Below are 27,643 nucleotides of genomic sequence, written 5' to 3' on the forward strand. Positions count from 1 at the left end.
TTCTGTCCTCTGAAGTCTAAGTACCAGAAGACAAAGGTATTTCACTTGCACTTCCAGTCAGTATCAATAAACGAATTCTATTTTTCACCTCGAAAGGAATGGGATTGTTGTAGAAGACACCAAGGCCACGGATTCTGGAAAAGAAATTTTCCAGACAACCTTGATTATGTCTGGCTGTCAATATATAAGTAGCTCCGGAATTTTTCATATCATTGTAAAGTCCAAAAAGTGAATTTATTGATATAATGAATCCCTTCTGAAACGGGAGAAGACTGTTTCTTTTTCCTACTCGCATATTAGAACACATTTCAAGAAATCTTTTTAGAGAATTTTCCTGACTTCTGATATTAAACCCGTAACCACTCCTAAGGCGAGCTTCCTCATCTTGAGGGTATCTCGAATTCAGCACATCGAAAACATCGTTCACGAGCTCAATGAAGCTTCCTTCGCGATCTTTATGCAGAACATATTTCTCAGCTTGGGCAGTGCGACGTGAAAATATCTGTGCAGTCCTTCGGACATTCTAACGATCACGTCCACTAACGTTAAGATGAACCTCCGATATGTGGTGAGTGATCGAAATATCGCCTTTCTGATGTCGAAGAAGATCTTCTATAACCATTTTTGTAATCACAGTACCATCAGGCAAAGTGATTCCGTCATCAAGAAAATGATTTCTTAATAACTTAAGCAAATGTGGAACATCAAAAATAACCCAAACTTTTCTGCTATGATCAACAGGGTTTGAAAAGAATGTCTTGGATGTAGACACACCAAGTTGCTTCCACACATTCATATTTTTTGGTCCCATGTCACACGTAACAGCTACGATACGGATTCGTGCTGTTTCAACTTCTTTTATGACATTCTGCAAACAAATCACTAGACATTGCAACATCAAAGTCATAATACACTGGCTGCTTCCATTTTGAAAACAAGCTGCGAACCATGACGACTTGGACATTGCTGTGTGGTCCGAGCACTACATCGTCGGACGAATCGTAAGTCACACGACCGTCAATGCTCATCTCGTCGAAGCTTAGGACACCAATCGCCTCTAATGATGTGAACATTTCTGACCTACCTTTAATTAACTCCAAAACTGGTTTCAAAATACCTGGTTGGCACTTGAACTGTTTCGTCCATGTCTGGAGTGTTGACCTGCAGGGAAAAGGATAATTGTTTCTCCTCAGGTAGGCATATGCTTAGGAGACAAAGCTCTCAATGTGAGAGCATTTGAAATGTCCTCTGAGTACCACTTTACTTGCTTCCTCTTCTTTAACAGACAACGAATTTGTCCTGGTGTAAAACACTGAGAAAGTGTACTTCTCACATCCGAGCATACACATTTGTGCTTCTTAGTGTGAGACACATTACGTTTTATAGATGTAGCTTGCTTTATAACTTCTTTCATGGACTTAATTCTTTGTTCCAGTCGAACATTTTTAATCTTCAAACCAACCAATTCTTTCTTCAGTGCTTGAATTTCCCGGTCTTTAAGTGAAATTAGTGGATCAGTCAAAACGTCTGTGTTGCTGGGTTTGACCAGCTTACTTTTCTTGGGAGATAAAGTTTTCAACGTTAGGAGAGCTCTTTTTTTTACTGTTCTAGTGTCACAGTGACGTTCTCTCTCTGTTAGAACTCTACCGGTAATATTCGCGGTGCTGGGACCTGGAACTTTGAATACATTTCCATGCCAGTTTGGTATTTTCAGAGACGGAACAGCATTATCCTGTAGCAGTTTCCGTGTAGCTAGACCTAACAATTCATTCTGCAAGTCTCGTTTGTAATCGCTTTCACAAAAATGTTCAGAACAAACTCTTGCATTATTAACATTATTATAACAAGGTAGTGAGTCAATCGTCCAAGAACAATCTTACAAACTGACTCCACATGCCGCACTCTATTAAAAAAAGCATTGCAACTGAAAAATGCAGCTCATAGAGGGAGGATTATTTATGATGTAGCCAACTTCACCTTCTTAATATGGAACACTAACACTCACATCACACATCCATACCCAGGGAGCCCCTTCCAAACACCAATTCACACAGACATTCACGCTCTAAATATGGCCCGGGCATGTGAGCCAAATATGGAGCAGTTTATTCTTTACAATCAGAGTTGGAGTGCTCCGCAATTAAATGCCCAAGATTTTACAACAATTTGAATCATGAAACTAACCTGAACTCACGCACACATGATACTATTTAAGTTAACAATCTCTTTGTGAGCTTTCAGAATCTAGTTACAATCTCCGATTCATCCCACTTTACAACGAGCAACCCACTTACGCTGTAGTTCAACATTTTTTGGAAAACGATGATAAATTACGCCTTCAGTCTTACGTCCACTACTACTACATTCAGCAACTGCACAATACGACGTATTTGTAGACATAATTCCAAGAACGAAGCTACAAGAGTCACGGAACAATTCCTTTCCAACTGAACACTCGGCAGGGCACTCGGCAGGGCAAGAATTACACACAAACTAACGTGTAACACGCACTCACATGCACGCCTTCGATAGAAACACTGAGCGACACCGTTGTAAACAAACTGCAGTAGCTGCCAGATGACGTCACAGCTCGAGATTCATCATGGCGGATAAAGGAGTGGGAGGTCGCATTTGCACTCCCGTGGACACGAGTTGACGAGCACAGAATCTCACTTTTAAATATTACTGAAGTGACATAAGAATCCGCAAGTGTAAGTGATTCATTAAACTAAATTCGACAGCATTAAGCCCGTGACAGAGGTATCCGCAAGTGTACATGATTCTTTAAAGTAAATTCGACAGCATTAAGCCCTCCAGCCCAGCACCGATCACGCATTTGTTAACTGTTGACCATGCTACGATACACTTAAATATATAGTCTAGACTACCATTGACTCAGCTGCAAGAGAAGTTCCAAATACTATTTTTCTGAACACTACTGTGAACGTAATGTCAGTAGGTTTATTTAGTAGGATTTGTGGAGTTACGAATGTACCCAATTACCCAGTGCAGAAATGCACAATTATAGGACCAGATGGTGTTAGGTCATAAGTGGTAAAAATTCACGGGCAGGTTCAGGTGGGGACAGGAAACAAAGTCTACTTGTACCTAAATTGTTCATAATTGGTTTAACATTAAATGAATTTTTGCATGAAATTTCTGAGGAAGGCGGGTGGAGTAACTGAATTCTCCTCTAGAAAATGCTATCTGAATGTCGATGGTAAACATATCGTTGAAGATTTAATAAAAATAAAGCTGAATATGGCGAAAAATTCCAGGTTACAAGAATCAACTTTAGTAAGAAAAAACTGCATACCTCAGTAGTTAACCTCTACACAGTAGCTTGATAAACACTAACAAAGCGCACATAAAACAAAAGGTTATCGAATTTGCAATTATCAACTTCCAACAGCAGGCAAAACTTAAATATTTCATATTGTAACATGTACTTATGATAAAAAGCCAGGTATTATATATTTTCATCAGTGCTGCATGGAAGTGCATCAGAATCAAATTTACTGTCACAGCTAAAATTCCATCCCATGGTGTAAACATGAGGCGGTCACAAAGGAAATTCGACAGATGTTGGGGCGGAAGATAATAAAACCATCTCTTTGACCTTACTGCAGCTTTTATTAGCAGTAGCTAAATACAGTGGTAACGTCCACTTTGTACTTAATGCAAGGGCTATAAATCAGATAACTGCTTCAATTACAACTCGACCACAAAAAGCGGAAGAACAGTTATAGAAGTTTCATTGGGTTAGGTTTCTTACAATCACCGTGCTGAGAGCTTCACACTGGCAAGTCTGTCTCTAAAATATCCAAGAAATACACCGTCCTTATATTTTCTGGAAGGAGATAACAATTTTGTGTGTTGTTTGGATTGATTGTGAGTTCAGAACGTTTTATATCTGCACTGAATCAGTATTACGGCCTGACATATTGCATAAAGTAACATTATACGCAAATTATTTATTAAGAGCTGACCCTACTTTGGAGGAAGAAATTGATTTCCTAGAAAGCTAATTACTGAAATTTCACATACAGCAGTCACAGCCAACCTACAGACATCGAAGTTTAGAAGAGACAAAATTTAATTTTTAGGTCATGTGATTTTTTCATACTCTTATAACACTGAATCCCGATTAGCTCAGTGAAATACAGAAATTTCTGAATCCCAGAGCAAGAATCAGCTACAAACCTTTGTTAGTTATTTAGACAATTTATGCCTAATCAATTCTTGAACTGTACAACATTAATAGTTTTACCAAAGAAAGATAACTGTGGAATTGATCAAAGAACTGCCATGAATCAGACGTGCTTCAGTGAACTCTGAAATTTTGCGTTTTTCTGACATACCAAAAGACTTTTCTATTGTTATGGATGTCTCATTTTCACAACTGGGTGCATAGCTATTTCAATTTTATACTGAAAAAGATAAACAATATGTAGACTTTATACGTTCTGATAGCTGTAAACTTCGACTAATGAACATGCTTATTCTGCTATAGGATTAAAAACCCTAGCTGTGGTATAGGCATTTAAAAATTTTAGCTATCTCATTAATGGCAAACATATCAAAGTACGCAGGCATTAAATTTTCTTGTGTAGGGTAAACTATGCTTGGCCCAGTGCTTATTATTATTACAGGAATACTGTTTTGAAATATCTAGTAAACACTTTTGGAAAGGACATTGGTGTAGGGGAGTCTTCATCCCGGTTACCATAGAGTTTATATGAATTCTCAGAACTTACCGAGCAAATATAAGATTACAGGGTACTGTTAATGAATTATAGCAAACACAGACAATATTTCCTCGATATGTGTAAAAATATGGCAGATTTACAGAACACTGATTAGCGATGGAGAAACATTAGACTACTTATTTCACATAATAACACTGAAAAATTAATGTAACACGACGAAATCATTACGTTCTAGTATTGCAGTCTGATGCATGGTATGTTTCTGATCCTGCAACATGTCAAAATGTTTTGATCTGATACTCAAATCATGAATGGGGACATCAGGGTGAGTAAGAAAAATTAATTTTACAAATATGTGGAACCATGTCTAAGAGCTGCTGCAGACATTTTCGATATGTCAGAAAACTAAACCTGTAAACAAAATTTGTCATACAGAACTGAATCCAATATTACCAACAATACCACTACCAATATTATGTATTGATACTGCAGGACTCCTGCTTTCGGCTAGGGGAGGAGTTAAGTATTTAGTAGCAGTTCATGATATGTTCTCAAAATATGTCAAATTAGGTACCACAAAGTCCAGCACTACAAGCACAGGATATTTCTATGTGGGTAAGCCTGCTGATCAGATTTCACTAGCCAGGTACGTAAACTTTTCAACATATCAGATGAAGCAGCTCTTGATATCAAGATTTTACCCAGAGTATAACTCCAAGCACAGAATTTTCTGAGAATTTAGCTGGGTTATATGTATTTACGCTGCTAACTGACAGTCATGTTGGGTAGAATATCCAGAAATATTCGAACAGACACTAAATAATTAGGCACTGTTTACAACACAGTTCACTCGAGATGAACATGTTTGAAAGATACACTGAAGAGCCAAATATTCTGGTACACCTGCCTAATATCGTGTAGGGTCTCCGTGAGCATGCAGAAATGCAGCAATGTCGACTATTATCTGAAATAGTGCTAGGAACTGACACCATGAATCCTGCGGGACTGTCCATAAATCTACAAGAGTATGAAGGGGATGAGATCTCTTCTGAGCACTGCATTGCAAGGCATCCCAGATTTGCTCAATAACGTTCATGTCTGTGGAGTTTGGTGTTTAAACTCAGAAGAGTGTCCCTGAAGCCCCTCTGTAGCAATTCTGAACGTGTCGCATTGTCCTGCTGGAAATGCCCAAGTTTGTCGGAATGCACAATGGACACGAATGAATGAAGGTGATCTGACACGATGCTTACGTACGTATCACCTGGCAGAGACGTACCTAGACGTATGAGGGGTTCCATATCACTCCAACTGCACACGTCTCACACCATTACAGAGCCTCCAGCAGCTTGAACAGTCCCCTACGGTCATGCAGGGTTCATGGATTCATGAGATTGTCTCCACACCCTAACAAGTCCATCCGTTCGATACAATTTGAACCGAGACTCGTCCGACCAGGCGACATGTCATCAACAGTCCAAAGTCCGTGTTGACGGGGCCAGGTGAGGTGTAAGGCTTTGTGTCGTGAAGTCATCAAGGGTACATGAGTGGGCGTTAGGCTCTGAAAGCCCATATTGGTGATGTTTCGTTGAATGTTTCGTACGCTGACAGTTATTGATGGCCCAGAATTGAAATCTGCGGCAGTTTGCGGAAAGGCTGCAGTTCTGTCACGTTGAAATATTCTCTTCAGTCGGCGTCGCTCCCGTTCTTGCAGGATCTGTTTCCGGCCGCAGGTCGGAGATTTGATGTTTGACCGGGTTCCTGATATTCACGGTACACTCGGGAAATGGTCGTAGGGGGAAAACCCCACTTTATCGCACCTCGGAGATTCTGTGTCCAATCGCTTGTGCACCGACTATAACACCACGTTCAAACTAACTTAAATCTTGTTAACTTGTCATTGTAGCAGCAGTAACCGATCTAACAACTGCGGCAGATACTTTTTGTTTTATATAGGTGTTGCTGGCCACAGCACTGTAGTCTGCCTGTATTGAATACGCCTCTGTATTATAATATACATGCCTGTACCAGTTTCCTTGGCGCTTCAGTGTAAACCAAAACAATAAATGCTTACATCCTCTTTCACATCTTCCAAGAGAAGAATGTTCCTGGCAAGAGAAAGATAAGGCGAACCATAATCATACTCACAGAAGAAGCACACATAAGTAAAGCTTATTATGACAAGAAGTTGAGCAGGTATAAAGATATCAGGTAGTAGAAAGTATTCTTTTGGCAAATCACCCAAAGTCTTCACTTCTGCACCGAAGGAACTGTATACACTAGCTACTTTACATATGTCTTAGAAAACCACTAAATACTCCGCAAAAGTATCACTTCATTAGCCTATTCTAAAACCAACAAATGAAACTGATCGTATCCACCAGGCAGATTAACCTTATTTATTTTTTATATGAAATGTTTGTACATAGATGGATTATTGATAGTGATTTAGCAACTAACTGAACTGGTGATCTTTGAAGAATATTGTGGATCCATGTACATGTATGGTATCAATATGGAGTCAAAGAAAACTATATGATTAATACTATTGGTACTTTGACGTTTATTATAGGAAAACATTTAGACAGTTTGGATTTAGGTTAAGGAAACTTTAGGAAACTAGATGTATATTTGATATAAATTGATTACTAGACACCGCTGCCTGTGGTGCTCCACAACATTCATACACAGACTTAAAACTGAGCAAGGAATTTCATTACGTCTGGTAGTTTAGTAGAGACCGTATAATGCTATCCATGCTCCATAAACGCAAAATCAAACATGGGTATGCAGGAGTTGGTATAATAACGACATCAGTAAGAATATAATAATTCCAATTACAGACAAAGCAGGTGCTGACAGGCGTGAATACTACCGAACTACCAGTTTAACAAGTATTGGTTGCAAAGTACTAATACAAATTCCTTAAAGAAGAATGGAAAAATTGGTAGCAGCCGATCTAGGGGAGGATCAGTTCGGTTCTGGTGAAATGTAGAAACACGCGATGCCATAGTGACGCTGTAGCCTCTCTTAGAATACACGCCAACGTACGATTGTAGCATTTTTAGATTTACAGAAAGCGTTTGACACTGTTAACGAGAATGCTCTTCCCGAAATTCTGATGGTGGGAGGGGTAAAATACAGCGATAGAAAGGCTACGTACAACTTCTACAGAAACCAGACACCAATTACAATAGTCGAGGGGCATGATAGGAAGAACCTGTTGAGACAGGAGTGAGACATCAAGTAAGCAGTAAACGAAATCCAAGAAAAATTTGGTGTAGGAATTAGAGTCTAGCGAGAAGAAATAAACACTTTGAGTTTTGCTGTTGGCAGTGTAATTTTGTCAGAGACCGAGAAGGACTTGTAAGAGCAATTGAACGGAATTGACAGTGTCTAGAATGGAGCATATAGGAGCAACACCAACAAAGACAAAACAAAGAAGGTGGAATGTTGTGGAATTAAATGAGGTGATACTGAGACAATTAGAATAGGAAACGAGACACTTAAAGTAATAAATTAACTTTGCTATCTGGGCAGCAAAGTAACTGATGATGGCCGAAGCAGAGAGGACTGAAAAAGTAGACCGGCAATAACAAGAAAAGAGTTCTTGAAGAAGCGAAATTTGTTAACATAGAATACAGATTTTAATTTCGGGAAATCCTTTCTGAAAGGATTTGTATTGTGCGTAGCCACTTGCGGAAGTGAAACGTGGACGATAAACAGTTCAAACATGAAGCGAATAGAAGCGTTTGAAATATGGTGCTACATAAGAACTCTGAAGATTACATGGGGAGATATTGTACCTAATGAGGAGATACTGAATAAAATTGGGGAGCGGATAAATATGTGGCGCAGCTTGACTAGAAGAACGGATCAGTTAATAGGACACATTCTGAGGCATCAAGGCATCACCAGTTTAGTATTGGAGGGAAGTGTGATGAGTAAAAATCGTTGAGGGAGACTACGGGATGTGTACAGTAAGCAGACAAGTTAGAGTAGCAGGGAGAGCTGCGTCAAATCGGTCTTTGGACTTAAGACCGCAACAACAGACAATCTATATGTGGTATATCATATCGTTTGAAATACTACGTATTTAACAATAAGGACTATTTCTTTACGTATTTTCCAGAATTTCCGGACCAAATAAAACGAGAGATTGGCACAAGAAAGGCGTGATTTCATTACTAGTTATTTCTAAACGCGTAATTTGTCATGTTGCTACAATCTAAGGATGAACAACTGACTAAATATCAATAGTTTTCAAATCCATGTGAAAGATAACACTAACAGAATAGTCTGGCTTTGAAATACTACATTTGATTTGGCACCTCGCGAGTTCTAAGTAAATGTTCTGCTCTCTTTTGATAGTATTTCCTGTTCTTTTGCTTTGTTTCGCTGATTTTTCGTGTGTGCTTTTGCCTTAAAACTCATGCGCAAAGGATAATTTTGTCCAATGAGTGGACTATGCTTTACTGGATTTTACAAATGTTGAGACAATGAGAATGTCAAGGTTTTACGAGTTCAGGCCAGGGTTGTAAAAGAAAAACAATCTCACTGATGGTAAACTGTTCCTAAAGAAAGATGTATTCTTTCGATCGATAAGTATTTACTTGTATTTACTTTCCTAAAATATTTTGATCCCTGGGGGTGACGGTGGGGAGGGGGGAGGGAGACGTTAACGTTCGTGATAGTAAGTAATGGATGTCGAAACTGTATGATCCACTAAACTCATGTTTTAAGAAATACTTTTGCATTGGAGAATGCAAACCTAATAAACAAATATTGAGCTAGGACGTGCTGAACTGGACAACCAAAACTACGACAACGACGGAAACAGTATGAAGTACTCTTACCTAAGATGAGATCAGCGATCTGTTATTCACATGAAATGTGGTGCAAAATGATAAACGTCCCACTAAGGAACTCAGATGACCTCTGCATAACGGATACGGTGACTCAGTGGTGTGCCTAACAATTCTGTATGCTTCGTGCGTAGCCTGATACTCAATGTGAAGTATTCTGTTCATTTAAACCGCATAGTAAAATTTATGAGGAAATTGTCCTACAGAGACACTTGTAAGTGTTGTGGTCATTGGTTACAAGACTGATTTTGAGTCTATGAGATACTGCAGCACAAACAGCGATGGTTTAAATCATTGTGTACTGGACACTGAATTATGCTTTGAAGATGTCATATATAAAAAAAGATTCCCCCGTCCTCCATGTGAAACATGGATCCATTTAATGTATTTAATTTATTCTTTGTGATTTTTACTTGTGTCAAAGGTAACTTGTATGTGAACAAGTATATTCTTTTCAGTACAACTTATATGACTCATGCATTATATAGTAATAATTCAGATGTGTAATTCTTCGATGTAACCCAATGAAGCCAGACTGCCTGATGCCTTTGAGATGCTGCCCAAGCCATGCCTAGGCATCACATTTACCTTTCTGGTCATCGACCTCTCTGTCGGGAACCTAGCAATTAAGACTGGTCCTGAAACAGCTGTCAACATGACTTGTATACTGTCCTTGGATCTGCCCTACCTTCTCATCGCCACTAAAATCCTCCAACCGTCAGCAAGGTCCATCATCTCCTAATATCTGACATCTACTGCTATGGAACATGGACTAAAACCATGTCCTACTGTACCTATACCATGCTAACAATGCTAACTGAAATTTAGAACATTATCCAAAAGTATATCCCTTTTTGTTAATCTTATGAAATGAAAACAAAATTTCATGGAAGCTGCACAAGCAAAGACATTTGTAAATGTACCTAATGATGTTTTAGCTGGACTTGTGTGAAAATTACCTTGTCATAGAAACGATGTCTATCAGACTCTGTACATTTACTACATTTTACAGTAGATTTATTTATTGATGATATGTAACGTTTTTGATTCCATAATATGTGTGGAAGTATGAAGGCCCTGTTTCAGTCTTCTCTGGTTTTGTAATGACTACACTCAGATGGGAGGGAAAACATTTCAGGGTATTTAAGTAAAGCCGTCAGAGTAAAGAAATTTCCAGACACCTACGGACAAGTCGAGAACCTTCATAAATTGCTGCTAACCTGCAACAAATATTATGCGCTCATATTACTTGTATGAATATCATGGCTACGAAAGCAAACATTATGATATAGCTTTCAAGAAACCATGATTAATTAACTAGACACATCACTTTAATGTTGTTACTTAGGCTCTCTTCGATGTGACTAAGTAACTTTTATTTGGTCATATATCAAACATTCGGCGCTATGAAAAATGAAGTTGAATGGCGAATCCAATTACTATTGTAGACATTGTATCCCTCATTCAAAGAGGCAATGGAACACATCGGAGTGACATGTTAACGTCAGAGACGTCATGGTGGTGCAGATGTTTCTTCTCTTGTGCATATTTTATTATGTAGGGCTATTTCGTTTTTCTAATGTTTACAATAAGTGAAACCCATTAAGAACACACTCGTTTACCGTTCTACCTCTAGCTTCCACACGAGAAGGTCGTGTATAATTTGTTACCGTAATTTTATTTTGAAACAATAACGATAAGTTTAAAACGTTTTCTGTTTTATTCAGTAGACCTTGTTTACTACCGTATTCCACTGATCAAAAGCATTTTATATATTTTTGTCCTTTATGTATTTTTCAGCCCGTTAAATTAGCAGAGTGGTTGGTTTGGTGACAACTATCGCGCACAGTAAGCGTGCTGTCGTTTCTAAATTACAACGTACACCATTCGAGCTCTCTGTCATATTTTTGGCGAAATCCGTGCGTCATTGCTATTTTCATACAAAGCCGACTTCATGTTACGACTTCAGAAAGTATATTGTGGCACTAAATGAGCCTCAAGGTAAAAGGGTGACCCGGCTGAGTCACGCAGTTTGACTCTTAGTCTGATCACGAGGTGTGGCCATTAATTGCACGCGTTGATCACGTAGGCTGACGTGAAGATCAATGAACTGTAATTGACGGGATGTATCTGGAACATCTTAGGGGATTGGAAAGTTAGTAGACAGGAATACACTTACATACCTAGGTTTAATTCAGCATCAGCGGTGAACGTCGATGTTGACTTTGTACAATCATATTTACAAGAGCAGTTATAAACTGAACTGCGAATACTTCTTTACAGTTCTGATTTCTTCACACATATACATCAATTGTCAATGCACAAACTGTATGTGGCGCCTGGCTACGTCGTAGCTACTGACTTAGCTGAAGTCTATGCAAACTAGCATCTCTGCAAATGAGACCTCTGAAGCTATAACAAGTGAACCATTCCTATTAAAGTCGGCTGTATAACTGGCCAGTGCGCTAGCTTGTCTCGCAAGACCAGCCGAGTGGCGGCGCTCGGTCTGCTAGCATTGACAGTGGCGACTCGCGGGTCCTGTGTATACTGCCGGACCGCGGCCGATTTGAAGCCCACAACCTAGCGGTGACACCACACTAAAGACAAACGCAAGCCAGATATTGCAGCAAAACAGTTAAGTGATGCCTCCCTCCTTTGTCAGACACTCAGCATTCAAAGATGTAACCTTTAATGGAGGTACAGTCCCAAACGGAGCTGTATTACATTCTGCAACATGAGGAGCACATTGCGCCGCAGCAACTTAATGTGGATATGTATTGCCGTGCTAAAAAAAACACGTCACTTTCATGTCGAAGGAGTGGAAACAGAGCGGAGATAATCTGTACAATGTACCCTGCAGAACATGTAAACTGACCACGAGTTGTAACATGCGGTGGGACCTGCGTGTCGTGGGAGGCCGTTCGCCAGCTACTGACATACACGTGTACATCCGTCACTCACATAAGGACTGAACCTACTCTCATCACTGAAGACAATGGAGTGCCACTCCACTCTCCAGTCGACTCTTTCATGACGCCAGAATAGCCGCGCTTTGCAGTTTTGTGGTTTCACTGCAAGCCTGGCCAGAGGTACACGTGATCTTAGTCCTGCTACAAGCAGACTGTTTTCGGTGGTCATTCGTAACACATCACGTGCAACATGTCCCGGATTTCTTCTCTCGGTGGTTTTAGGTCGGCCACTGCCCCTCTCGCAACGCATCGATCAGACGTCCAGAAACTGGCCTGCTTGTGTGGGAATGTTCCACACACCATTGATGAAGACAGCGACACTGCACCGATGTATTGGGCCCAACATGTGGAGCAATCTGATAATACCTCCATCCAGCCTCTCCCCCTTTCAAACGGCTTAAGTTGTTGAGCAATAGTACGTTATCGTCAGTGTGGCGTGTCAGGTACAACCACACTACACTGACGAGAACGTACTGCTGTTGAACAACTTCAGCCAAGAACGTCGAACACACAGTTTACCTCTAACCTCAGCACAGTTAGTGCCTGCAGAATCAAAACAGAGGATGCACAGACCGGCCTTTAGAGCGTCATCTTGTTAACGATGAGTGTGACAAATGAGTCACTAACACTACAGCCCCTGCGGTGTTGTATTTCTTTCCAGCAACGTAGGTGGACCTTCACATCAGAAATAACAAATTTTTGGTGTTCTTTCCATTAAGGTGTAACTTTTGTATCCGCTAAAAATGGCCAACCTCCGTCGTAATGCGTCTTCAGCTACAGGTTCGCACCGAGCTGGATATCAGTTAAGCTATTTCTGATGACATATCATCGCAGGGTTACTCGGTTTACTCTTTTAGATATTCGATATTTGTGGTTTTTCCTGATGTACAATGTGCTCTTGCTACTGCCACAACGATGTATTGAATCCATTGATCGAACAGGATACTTCACAGCACTTCCCTTAGTTCCCTCATATCAAGTCGATAGTTGAGTGGCGCTCGATCCCACCGAAAGTAATATTCCTCATTGACAAACATGTTAACACCTGTCACAAATGTTAACATTTCTACGTCTCTATATAAGAGTCACCTATGACATTAAGTACAGTCTGATTAAAACAACTTTTTCTTCAGTTTCGTATGGATTTTCGTTAGCCTGGTACATGCACTTACGGCCGTTAATTCTTCCATTAAATTTAAAGATCCCTTCTTCCGTCCAAACAACTGGAACATGGAAACTTTCATTCTCATGACATACGTTGATGAAAAACTCACCCAATTCAATTCGCCTGTCTTGGTCATCCTATTTCAGGGGATGGGGGTGTTACGAAGAGACTATATTTTGGGACTCCCTTTAGAAGAGGATACCGCTGACTAAACGAAATTATGTGAAGAAGCTGCAAATGACTACGGTAACTATTAAATATTGAAATGTGTGGTAAAGAAGAACTACATCTGAAACGCATCATAAAAAAGAAACGCATAATGTCATCACTCTAAGGTCAGTGCAACAACAGTGGCAATCAAATGCTATTATTTGAACATTTTTAAGAGACTGAGTACAATCTTAATACGACACGAAAGATAGTTACGACAGTAACTTAGTACAAAAGATTGCATCTTAAGCAAACGAGAACCACTCATAGCACACAATATTAAAACCAACGTCAATACCCTATCAGTAATTGCTTGTACATACTAACTCTGTCAGTGATGCAGTCGAGGATACACTTGAGTAGCTTCAAAAGAGATCATTTCCCAATTTGGATAATTACTTCATATACTCTAAGTCTTCTGAGCAATTGCAGTACTTATTAAAACGTTTATAACAGGCGTCTCCTGTCATTACGTACAATATAGTCAAGTAACTTTCAAATTATGGATTAGAGATTGCAAATGGACGTTAACAGCAAGAGTCAGATCAGTTTAATCAGATTCATTGTGCAAATGAACAGCCATTCACGTACGGACACACAAAACGCACACACTCTATATAAACACCAATACCAGACAAAAGACCGATATATAATAATACCAAGTTCTGGGAGAGGCATGAAGCACAGATAAGAGTTTATTGCTTAATTTCGTATTTTAATTCATATTAGGCAAAAAGCCGCTGTTTCGCGAAAAAGTGTTACATTAAGTCCAGTAATCTGTGATCGAGAGACCACTTAAAATCTATAATTACAATCTTGCTTTTGGCCCTCATTACCGCATTCATTCAGAATTTATGGGAACATTTATAAAATTCAGAGCGTTTTTTTTAATTTTTTTACCTTTCATTTACACTTGAAGCTTCTTAGGTAATATTTCCGTCTCTACTTCTTCCGTTGTGCTTATCCCTTGCCATAATTCCTCTTTTCGTTTGAAATGGTGGAACTAGCAGCCCATCTGCTACCACGGAACGATCCATCACGACGACGGACAAGCAGAGGCGAGGCGCAAAGGGCGTCTGCCGTCCCTTATGTGGAGCTCTCTATCTCAGTAGAGAGGAAAAAATTCAACTCAATTGACCTGTCTGTCTTCTGGCCACAGAAAACAGCTGCGCCGTGGGTTCGCGAACGTTCACGGAAACCATTTATCTCGGAAGGATATCGGTCGTTTTTGCTTCCTAAATACCCAAGTAGCCACATACAGTTAGTCTAAATCTTCGAACCGTGGTGACTTTTTCTTCTTGTATATATATGTCTTCCATACTTCTCACGTTTCAATTCCACGTAACGAGAACTTAAAGGTTATTGTTCATACATGTTAGATCAGCAGTATAGAGATTTTATCTTCTTATTAAGTCTCCAGATATAAATGTAGTTTATTAGGAGAGAAAAATAGCAGATTGTCTAACAGGTGGACGACGTCATGTGTGTTGAAAAACAAGTTTTGGCAGACAGCAAAAACCTATGACTGGTACTTACTACTAACTTAGGGGGTTTACGGGAGCTGATCTACTAATCTTCACTGAATTTTGACCATCAGTTCTGGAACTGACATGATCATCACATTTCTCCCCTGATGTCCTACTAACACCAAATATCTCTAGACTGCGAAAACTCCTCTAATGTAGATAACTTAAGCATTCACATTGCTTACGTTTACATTTTTGCACTGGAGCTGCATTCTCGATTAACTAAAAATAAGGTTGTTCTTTTCCTTTCATGTATGACAAGAATTTTCAAATTTTATGAAGCAATTAATAAATTTTGGCACACAGTGGCCTGTCTAGTTTGATAGACCGATTACCGAAATAAAGCCTCCAGACTGTGTACAAATTGCGTTCCCTTCAGAGCATGCTGATACAATAGCTGCATGCTTAGTTATCACATACAAACGCTCGCTCGTCGAAAGTTCTGTATCTAAAGACAGGAATGTTGCGCAACTCAAACCAATGCCTAAGAAAGGAAAAATGAATAATACGCTGAATGATAGAGCCATGTGTCTAACGTCGATTTACAGTAGGATTTGGAACGTATACTGTGTACGAACATTATGAATTGCTCGAAAAAAGAACGATTTATTGACAGTTAACGCGGATTCAGAAAATATCGTTTTTGAGAAACAAAACCAGCACTTTATTCTCACAATGTATTGAGTCCTATCTGCAGGGCCTATAAAACTGATTCCACTGTTTTAGATTTCCAGAAGGCTTTTGACATCCTCCCTCACTAGCGATTTCTAATTAAATTTGGGTGCCTGTTGAATATCGTCTGAGTTGCGCGACTGGATTCGTGATTTCATGTCAAGAAGATCACAGTTCTTGGTAACTGACGGAAGGTCATCGAGTAAAACAGTGGTAACAGCTGGCGTTCCCCAAGGAAATTTCATAAGCCCTCTGCTGTTATTCTACATCTACATCTACATCTATACTCCGCGAGCCACCTTACGGTGTGTGGCGGAGGGTACTTATTGTACCACTATCTGATCCCCCCTTCCCTGTTCCATTCACGAATTGTGCGTGGAAAGAACGACTGCTTGTAAGTCTCCGTATTTGCTCTAATTTCTCGGATCTTTTCGTTGTGATCATTACGCGAGATATATGTGGGCGGTAGTAATATGTTGCCCGTCTCTTCCCGGAATGTGCTCTCTCGTAATTTCGATAATAAACCTCTCCGTATTGCGTAACGCCTTTCTTGAAGTGTCCGCCACTGGAGCTTGTTCAGCATCTCCGTAACGCTCTCGCGCTGACTAAATGTCCCCATGACGAATCGCGCTGCTTTTCGCTGGATCATGTCTATCTCTTCTATTAATCCAACCTGGTAAGGGTCCCATACTGATGAGCAATACTCAAGAATCGGACGAACAAGCGTTTTGTAAGCTACTTCTTTCGTCGATGAGTCACATTTTCTTAGAATTCTTCCTATGAATCTCAACCTGGCGCCTGCTTTTCCCACTATTTCTTTTATGTGATCATTCCACTTCAGATCGCTCCGGATAGTAACTCCTAAGTATTTTACGGTCGTTACCGCTTCCAATGATTTACCACCTATGGCATAATCGTACTGGAATGGATTTCTGCCCCTATGTATGCGCATTATATTACATTTATCTACGTTTAGGGAAAGCTGCCAGCTGTCGCACCATGCATTAATCCTCTGCAGGTCCTCCTGGAGTACGTACGAGTCTTCTGATGTTGCTACTTTCTTGTAGACAACCGTGTCATCTGCAAATAGCCTCACGGAGCTACCGATGTTGTCAACTAAGTCATTTATGTATATTGTAAACAATAAAGGTCCTATCACGCTTCCCTGCGGTACTCCCGAAATTACCTCTACATCTGCAGATTTTGAACCGTTAAGAATGACATGTTGTGTTCTTTCTTCTAGGAAATCCTGAATCCAATCACAAACCTGGTCCGATATTCCGTAAGCTCGTATTTTTTTCACTAAACGTAAGTGCGGAACCGTATCAAATGCCTTCCTGAAGTCCAGGAATACGGCATCAATCTGCTCGCCAGTGTCTACGGCACTGTGAATTTCTTGGGCAAATAGGGCGAGCTGAGTTTCACATGATCTCTGTTTGCGGAATCCATGTTGGTTATGATGAAGGAGATTTGTATTATCTAAGAACGTCATAATACGAGAACACAAAACATGTTCCATTATTCTACAACAGATTGACGTAAGCGAAATAGGCCTATAATTATTCGCATCTGATTTATGACCCTTCTTGAAAATGGGAACGACCTGCGCTTTCTTCCAGTCGCTAGGTACTTTACGTTCTTCCAGCGATCTACGATAAATTGCTGATAGAAAGGGGGCAAGTTCTTTAGCATAATCACTGTAGAATCTTAAGGGTATCTCGTCTGGTCCGGATGCTTTTCCGCTACTAAGTGATAGCAGTTGTTTTTCAATTCCGATATCGTTTATTTCAATATTTTCCATTTTGGCGTCCGTGCGACGGCTGAAGTCAGGGACCGTGTTACGATTTTCCGCAGTGAAACAGTTTCGGAACACTGAATTCAGTATTTCTGCCTTTCTTCGGTCGTCCTCTGTTTCGGTGCCATCGTGGTCAACGAGTGACTGAATAGGGGATTTAGATCCGCTTACCGATCTTACATATGACCAAAACTTTTTAGGGTTCTTGTTTAGATTGTTTGCCAATGTTTTATGTTCGAATTCGTTGAATGCTTCTCTCATTGCTCTCTTTACGCTCTTTTTCGCTTCGTTCAGCTTTTCCTTATCAGCTATGATTCGACTACTCTTAAACCTATGATGAAGCTTTCTTTGTTTCCGTAGTACCTTTCGTACATGATTGTTATACCACGGTGGATCTTTCCCCTCGCTTTGGACCTTAGTCGGTACGAACTTATCTAAGGCGTACTGGACGATGTTTCTGAATTTTTTCCATTTTTGTTCCACATCCTCTTCCTCAGAAATGAACGTTTGATGGTGGTCACTCAGATATTCTGCGATTTGTGCCCTATCACTCTTGTTAAGCAAATATATTTTCCTTCCTTTCTTGGCATTTCTTATTACACTTGTAGTCATTGATGCAGCCACTGACTTATGATCACTGATACCCTCTTCTACATTCACGGAGTCGAAAAGTTCCGGTCTATTTGTTGCTATGAGGTCTACGTAAATGATATAGGAACAATCTGAGAGCCGTCTTAGATTGTTTGCGATGATATTGTCATTTACCGTAACCAGATGATCAAAACCATTTACCGAATGATTTAGACAAGATATTTTTATGGCGCGAAAAGTGATAGTTGAATCTAAATGATGAAAAGTGTGAAGTCATCCACATTAGTACTAAAGGAAATTCGCTAAATTTCCGTAACACGATAAATCACATAAATATAAATAATATGTTCCGGGCTGTTATGTGGTGGTCGAGTGTATTTCGCCTTAAATCCCAAAGTTTCGTCCCCATCTCCGAAGGTAATTTTCTGGGGGGATCTTTGACTATCCGATTTAGAACCTGGCTCACTACTGTCAGCATAATTGCCCAGAACATTTTGTTAACTGTGACATTTCCGGTCGTGAAGGTTTAGATTTTACTTCTTAAGGATTACATTCAGGATTAACTTGAATTGGAACGTTCACATAGACAATGTTTTGGAGAAAGCAAACCAAAGGCAGTGATTTATTGGGTGGACACTTAGAAAGTGCAACAGCTCTTCTAGAGACACTGCTTAGATCACACGTGTCCGCTATCTTCTTGGGTTTTGCTGTGCGGTGTGGGATTCGCGTAAGATGGGACTGACAGAAGACATCGTAAAATTTTAAAGAAGGGAAGATCGTTTTGTATTATCGCAAAATAAGGGAGACAGTGCCATGGATATGATTCGCAAATTGAGCAGGCAATCACGATAAGAATAACTTTTCTTATTGTGGAATGATCTTGTCATGAAATTTCTATCACCAATTTTCTCTTCCGATTGCGAATATGTTTCCTTGGCGTCTTCTACATAGGGAGTAGTGATCATTACAACAAAATAATAGAAATCAGAGCTCGCAAGGAAAGACTGAAGTGTTCGTTTTGCTAACGCATAGTTCGAGAGTGGAACGGTAGAGAGCTTGAAGGTGGTTCGTGGAACCCTCTGTCAGGATCTTAACTGTACATTGGAGAACAATAATGTAGGTGTAGATGCAGATAATACTGGAATACTGCTTTAATATTTATGAATTCCTCTGAAATATATTTGAATGGCAACTTGCTGGTACCGTCAATGAGAAACATTTCAGTGCTAAGAACATCCTTGACACTGTATCGCCAAAATAATTCAGTGTAAAACAAATGCTGCCACCTGACTTACGGATGGCTGGACTCACGTCAGCGCCTATGACAGCTGACGTTAGTACCAAGCATGCATAAGCACATTTCATGTCTACATAAAAAGATACAAATATGAAATCACAGTAAATATGTATAAAAGCTGTTCAGATCGTTATGTTAGTTCTTGCTTTTAGCTGAATAGTTGAGCATCACAGCAAATAGAGTGGCTTTTCTTGAGTAAAAATTACAAATGTTGTATTTCTTGTAAGTAATTAAACCTATTTAGCAGATTACATTTAAAAGAGAAGATTCTATGGGAAGAGAACTTTCCATGCTGAGGTGACGTGAAGAAGAAGTGCTTATCAACATGCTTGTAGGACATGCTTTGCGACGCTTCATGAATACTGGGCAATTGAGTCGCGCTACAAAACATTGCTTCAGGAAACTAAAGGAATGCACTGGGAGACGTTCCTAAGAAGGTAACTGCAGTTTGACATATGAAGAAGACCGTAGAAGTTATGGTTTGGGGACATACTTTCATGTCCACAGATCGTATGGAGGATGGCCCAGTGACGGATGGATGGAGAGAGTCAGCAGAATATCTGCACAACCGAACTACTTCATGATCATAAAACAAACACAAATACTGAAGCACTCGCACGACGTAGAAATGAACCAGATAATGAATACGACAATGAGATCTTGCTGATACCTGTCACTCACAATGAAGATGCTGTCGGAATTTCCAAGTTCAAAACTGGAAAGGCACATTGTCCGGGTAGCATCTATCTTGAGGGCGTGCGGATGGCAGGTGCACTGACAGTGCCGTATTTGATAGATTACTAAACGAGCCGGCTCCTGGCTATACGGTGAACAACTAGAGCAGCAGTGATTAGAAAGAGAAAGGAAAAGACCCGGTATCACCAAAAAACTGTAGACCTAGATGCGTATTAAACGTTTTGGCCGGAATTCAGAAGCGTCTTTTCTGCGACCGGTTGCAAGCCACAGTGAGCTCCTGGGTTTAAAACAGTAGTCAAACTCTTTTGCTCGGAGCCGATACCAACATTGTGGAACGGTTTTTTGGGCGACATATATAGCAACCTTGTCAGTAACTGGTAACCTAGATAATTCAGTGTGTTTCAAGTTTCCAATAGACTAGTTACAGTAGGGGTGTGAAAAACCGGCCTCCAGCCCCCGAGTGAAGCTCATTTGTAACACTTCGCATCTACTGTTCTATTTCAGTTCGCTGCCACCGTCAGCGACCCAAAGTTGCCATACTGTAATTTCCTGAAGAACTTTAGTTGCCTCATGTGTGTGTGCGGATGATTAATTGTCAAATAACAACAACTGTACTTATATTTAAACGCATTATGCAAAATGTTTAGTAAACATTTTGAATGTCATTTGGTCCACTCATTACGTTTTATTACAACAGCCTTAATTTAATTTTAAAGTGCTTGCTAAAAATATGTACCACATTTGAAGATGACCATTTGTGTAAAGCGAATTTCTAATCCAACTTATCTCCGTGTCAAAATTCATACCACAGTAGCTGATTGGTAGGCCTACGTGTCGCACACTCCCGTGAGTTGTAAGTACTGGCAGCCGAACAGTATAACATTTCCTTCTCATGTCTTCTAACCCTATACTTACTCCTATACCCATGTGATAAGCGGCCAACATCGCTTAGCACACGACCCTGTGCACCAACGTCAATTAACATGATGCACATCTTAAAATACTACTGTCTCTATAAGCAGTTTTGTTTGTTACTGACCAGGAAATTCAGTCTCAAAAAGCTCTTGACGTTACTTGACACTTTTCAATTAGGCTGTTGGTTGCTAGATGCATATTGTCATACAAATATAGGGGCAGCACGAATTCTTAATTCGGGCCGCATGCGGCCTGCGGACTCCAGTTTGACGACCACTGGTCTAAAACAGTGTCAGTATGGATTCAGAAAAGGTAAATCTATAGACGATGCCATTAACAGAGCTCTCCAGATCGTAGAAAATTAAGGATACCGTGTACTTATGACCGGTAGAAAAATCGATTTTTTAATGACTTTATTAAATTCTGTAGTCTTTCCTATTTACATTGATATGTCCGTTAATGGGTTTCAAACGAAAATTGATCTATATATACCAAACTTCCATGTTATGATCATGTATGCCACCACACTCCCCTTATTTCTGTTACAGAAAGCAGTGTTATTTCGAAAATAACTGTGAACTTCATGTTTCCAGCGATTATACGCTTGATGCATCGTATATGTTGAAAACAGTGTAGGTTTCTAGTGTCTGTAAAGGATTATCTTTGCTAGTATTAACTTTTGTTTCGTTGAAGCAGCTTGTTCACGTGTTACTGAATGTTCGCAGCCCAAGTGCTACATATATTTGTGGAAGTACATATCCTTTAGTGTGCAATAAATGCGAACTATCACATGCATCACGAAATTCAATAAAAGGAAATTCCGTGGAAACCAGTTAACAAACAAAGCAGGCCACACTGTTAAAAGTAACCTATGTATCATTTCTTCAGGGAAGAAACTCCCACATGACACGCCTGCTGGTGATTCTAATTTTTGTGTTAACTTTGACGTTGTTTGTAGTTAATTTTTGGTTAAGGATGTGGGCATCTTATCTTCTTTGATAAAGGAAGTGGTGAAATGTAAGCAATGTGATGGTGTATACTGTCTGGAAATAACTGAACAATAAAGCAGCAGGAAGAGTTTATCGTCAAAATTTGTTGTTCCGTGTAGATCTTGCAATAACTTTACCTCGAAAATGACTTCTAACATTTTGCATAATTCATATTATGTGAATCTGAAGTTACTGTATGCAATGCATGAAATAGGAAAAGGAAACGTTTTGTGGTTTGATGGACCTATCTCCTCCTCCCAGTAGGTTCAACAAGTACATGAAAATTCATTTACATGCCTTGACGGTTGTGTCTAAGGCATCTATGAAACGTGCAGTAGAAGAAACTGTAAATATGAGCGGAACAAGGGACATTGCTGTTGCACTTGATGGGACATGGCAACGTCGAGGATGTTGTTCTTTGAATGGTGTTGTAAGTTTTACTTCTTGTAACGTCTATTAGCAAAGGACATATTTTGTAGTAAAGAGAGAACATTGTGCATCATATTCTGTTATTGTATGGAATTATGTATTTTTTATAATTATTTATTTTAGATAATATCTGTGTCGGCGAGTACTGAAACCGCACAGACGATAAATATCATACAAAGATAAGAATATACCACTAGTATAAATAATACAGAACGAACATTAATTTCTCTGTCTTCTTTTTGGAGTTGTACGAGTAAGATAGCCTGTGACGCTGTAGTATACGCTAACGTAGTCTTCTTTTGTCAAGGTCGATAGATGTACGCCATTACGTACTCATTGTAAAAGGTGTGTATTAGTTAACATATTTGAATGTTTTGAATAGAGTTATTTAATGAAGCCTTGCATTATTATTTGTAGTAGCTTGCTTGGAATATTATCCCATCCTTTTGAGATATTTTCAGTTATTTAAATATTATCCGTGGTGCAGAGCTGCGCTACGAACGAACGAGCCGCTGCCGCGGCGCATTCAAACTGCATAAAAAGAAATCGATCATACCGCAAAGAAGCGGGAAGGTAATAGTGAAATAAAATCATCTCTTTCAGCTTCCGGACTTGCAGAGCAGAGCAGCAGATTTTATGATGTGTTTCACAGGTTGACGCGGGCTGCTGATAATATATTACTAACAGTACAAAAAAGATAATTTACCTTCGTAACACAATAGGAATTTCGCTGTGCTTAGTTCTTGTCTGGCAAACCTTATAGTGAAAACGTATTTTTCTCCGACAATAGTCTCATGTTCTTGTGCTAGTCGTGGTAATTATTGGTGTTTTACTCTTAACAAAAATCCACTGCAAAATTATTTTGATGATGAACAATCTTTGCGAACTGTAACATAAATATTTCATAACAAAATAATTTTTCATTTTCAATAACTATAAAGTAGGGAAGATATGTTGACTTTATAGTGAGTTACAGTAACGAAAAATGTTCCTTTAATAGAAAGCCAGTTACAGAACAATAAGAACCCAACATATTCTGTTTTGTTGAAAATTAATGATTATAAAGAAATTCAGGGCACAGCATTAATAAAAGGTATTTCGCGGCTCTTTTCGTATACGCGTTGTTACGCAAATAATAATAATAATAAAACAAAGCAAAATAAGAGAAAAGAGATTTTACGAAAAGTGAAACGGACGCGAAACTGGCGCCCATAAACGCGGGGCCCGAATTTGCAGTGGCCACGAAAATAAATGTTTATGTTATTTCTTTCAGTGTCTATTGTTATATATATGTATGTATTTAGTGATACATGTATGTATGTGTATCATGATTAATGCCATGTATTAATGAATGTACAAAAATTCTTTCATGAAACAACGCACCACTGCAAACGAGTCAGAGGAAACGATCCTGATAGTACTAAGAAACTGTAACGACTACATAATCCGGGGGCAGCCGAACCCCGAGATCAGATAAACTAAAGGTAAGACTACAGTGTAGTTGTCCTGTTTGTAGAAGCTTAACTCCAGTGAAGTGATCTCATATCGCTAGTGGCGTGTAGTTTGATGTTAGTGTTTGTGACAGTACAAAGTTGATTGTAGATAGTAATTTTTAGTGTGCCGTGTATTGTAGATAAATTAACATATTTTGTGTGCAAGTGAAAAATCTGTCAGATCTTGTGTTCAAGTAGGTAATTTATGAATATGGTTAAATTGCGTAGTCAACGTCCGAGCAATATGGATACTGAGGAACAGCCATTAGTTAGTGCAGGAAATGTAGAAGCGGGTGCATTAAGCAGTACAAGTACTCTCTTTGAGGAGATACCATGCGAAAATGTGGGGGCAGGGGCACAGGAAGTGATGCCACCGCCCACCAGTGCTCAAGGAGAGGTAGATAAAGAAATTACACCACCTCCAGAAAAGCAGTAACCAGAGAGCGGTAATCTGCCTGGTGGGAATTCACTTCAGGCGATATTAGAGCGTGTGCTGGATTACCAGGCAAAATTTGCGGAACAGCAAGCCGAGCGAGATCGCCAGCAAGCTGAGCGAGATCGCCAGTTAGCAGAAAATTTACTTGCCCAGCAAGCTGAGCGAGATCGCCAGAAAGCTGAGCGGGACCAGCAACTTGTGCAATCGTTAGAACATATGAAAAAAGAGATTGCCTGTATGAAACAGAATTATGAGTCGATACCTAAGGCCGTGCAGGAGTTGACTGTACAGGTCAACAACCTGCAAGTAGCAAACACTAACAGGGTAGACGAGATAGGTGTCTTAGCCAACCGATTAGAAAAGCTAGAAATAGATTCCACACAGCTTGTAGAGCAGAAGTGGAACGAACAAGCAACTAAAATTGAAACCGAATTCAACTCATGGCTAGAAGTAAAGGAGAGTGAGATCGACAAAAATATTAATTCTAAGGTACAAGCAGCCATAGCAGATAGAGATCCCGAATAGTTCAGTACCGCAGTAAATAGTCAGGTACAGAACGACGCGCAAACCATCAAACAAATACTCAGTGAGGATATTCCGCAGTGGCAAGTGAAGATTAACAAACGGATATCCGACTTGGAAAAGGGTTTAGCACAAAGTAGCAAACATCTTGAACATTAAACTACGTCGCCTACAGCCAATGTTTTTGGCAACGCACAAACTTATATGCGACGCAACAATGGTGAATCTTTAGGTGATAATGCGAAGAGCTGTAGCTTCGGTTCGGAGCACACAGCCTATGTCCCAGGAGCAAACCAATATAGTCCAAAAATATTAGTTGAAGAAAGTTTGATAAAAAATAGGCAATTTCAAACGTTTACTACTGAACAGAAGTCAGTACACCCAGTAGTATTGATAAAAAGCTTTAAAAATATCTTGCCTAGTGTGTGGAATGAAGCACAGAAAATTCAATACGTAATGTCATACATTCAGGGTGATGCAGCATTGTGGGCTACGGAAGTAGCAGACAGCTGCATGACATACGAACAGTTTGAGAGGGCATTTTTGTCGACATACTGGTCGCCTTGCATACAAGAGCGGCTAAGAAAAGAAGTATGCAATCCCGAACCGTACTCACCCCGTCTTGGGAATCTGAGACGGTATTTCGAGAAGTACATAAACAAAACGCGTTACTGGGACGAGCCTATCTCACCAAGAGGCATAATAAGACTCCTAAAATCACATTTACCCCTTCATGTCAAAGAGAAATTAATACACGTACCAGAAAGCGACATGGAACATTTCCTGTCTGTTCTAGATTCAATAGACTTAATCCAGGAAGACGCAAAACCAGCGTGGGATCACTCGCGGAATAATGGATCAGGGTGTAAACACGACAGAAATAATAGTGCACAAGACCACAACCATGGAAATGGTGGGAGTGGTAACAAGCGGCAAGAGCATTCGCAAAATTGTAATAATGGTAGAAATCAAAACGGGTATGGTCAGCCGTCTCATAATAAAAAGCGTCGGTTTGACGACCGGTACGATTCCGGACTGCCAGGGACCAACCGCTGGAAAAATGCGCGAGGTCAGTGGCATAGCAATTACAATGACGGTAATCGTAATTGGAATCAGAATCAGCGACCAAGCCCAGAGCGGCAGGGTAATGACCGGTACGACAACAACAGACCACCACTGCAAAACGCGCCTATTGCGCAGTCGTGGCGGCCCACAAACCAAAGCGTAAACATAGTAGAGGTCGCGGATAATAGCCGTCCAAGTACCTCGCAAGCAAGCCATCCAACAAACTAGAATCGGCCTCGATATGCTTCCCATCGCTGGCCGAGGGGTGGAGTGAGAGCAACACGAATGACAATAATATCCCTGGAATACATATGCCGCGATACAACGACGGTATCAGTATGGATAAAGATCTACTGACCGAACCGCATGAATGTAAGATAGATAGCAACGAACATGTGCAAGCCATAATAGAAGCGAAAATCAATGATGTTGCAGTGAATATAATCATTGACATAGGTGCCTCAGTGAGTGTAATGAGTACAGAGTTGTTTAAAGTGCTAGGGAAGGGACGTAGCATACCGACTTTCCCGGTAAATAATTGCAAGGTGTCAGGAGCTATAAGTGCACAGAGCCAGTTAGTCAAGTACCAGGTGCAGGTGGAGATTTGTAAGGAGGGCGAAGCCATGGTGAGCTCGTTCCTCATTGTTAAAGGGTTAAAGGTGGCCTGCATTCTGGGAGTAGATTTTCTCCGTCAGAGGGACGCAGTGATCGACCTCTCCTCGGGAAAACTAAGCATAGTTAATAAAGGTAGGAGGATTGAGTTGTCTATGATGAAATCGAAGGAGGTACTTGTGCCATGTTGCAATCGAATTAACATCAAAGGTAGGAACCCCTGGGTACTACACCTCAATGACTATTCACCTGTGACGGATCTCTATTATCCGAGTATAGGAGATAGAAATTTTGAACCAAATGTTGATGAATTTCAAACCAAAGTACAGGAATCTGAAAGTTTAAGCAACATACAGAAGCAACAGTTGACGCAGCTGTTATGAGATTATAACATGGTATTTACCGACCAACCAGGAATAGTCAAAGGGTACCACTATCACATAGAGGTGATGCCCCATAAAACATACTGTCGCGCATCTTACTCCATCCCTTGGTCGAGGAGGGAAGTAGTGGCTAAAGAGATTTGAAATATGTTAGAGTGAGATAGTAAAATTATTTATTCAATGACATGTCGGATGTAAATAGTAGTAGTTATAAGACGATTTCAATTGTGTTTTAGAGTATAAGTATGTTAGTTTTAAGAAAGAATGTGTGTATAGTTAAAACTTTGAGGAAGTAGAATCAGTAAAC

The sequence above is a fragment of the Schistocerca americana genome, chromosome 3 (assembly GCF_021461395.2).
Source record: "Schistocerca americana isolate TAMUIC-IGC-003095 chromosome 3, iqSchAmer2.1, whole genome shotgun sequence".
Classification (NCBI taxonomy): Eukaryota; Metazoa; Arthropoda; class Insecta; order Orthoptera; family Acrididae; genus Schistocerca; species Schistocerca americana.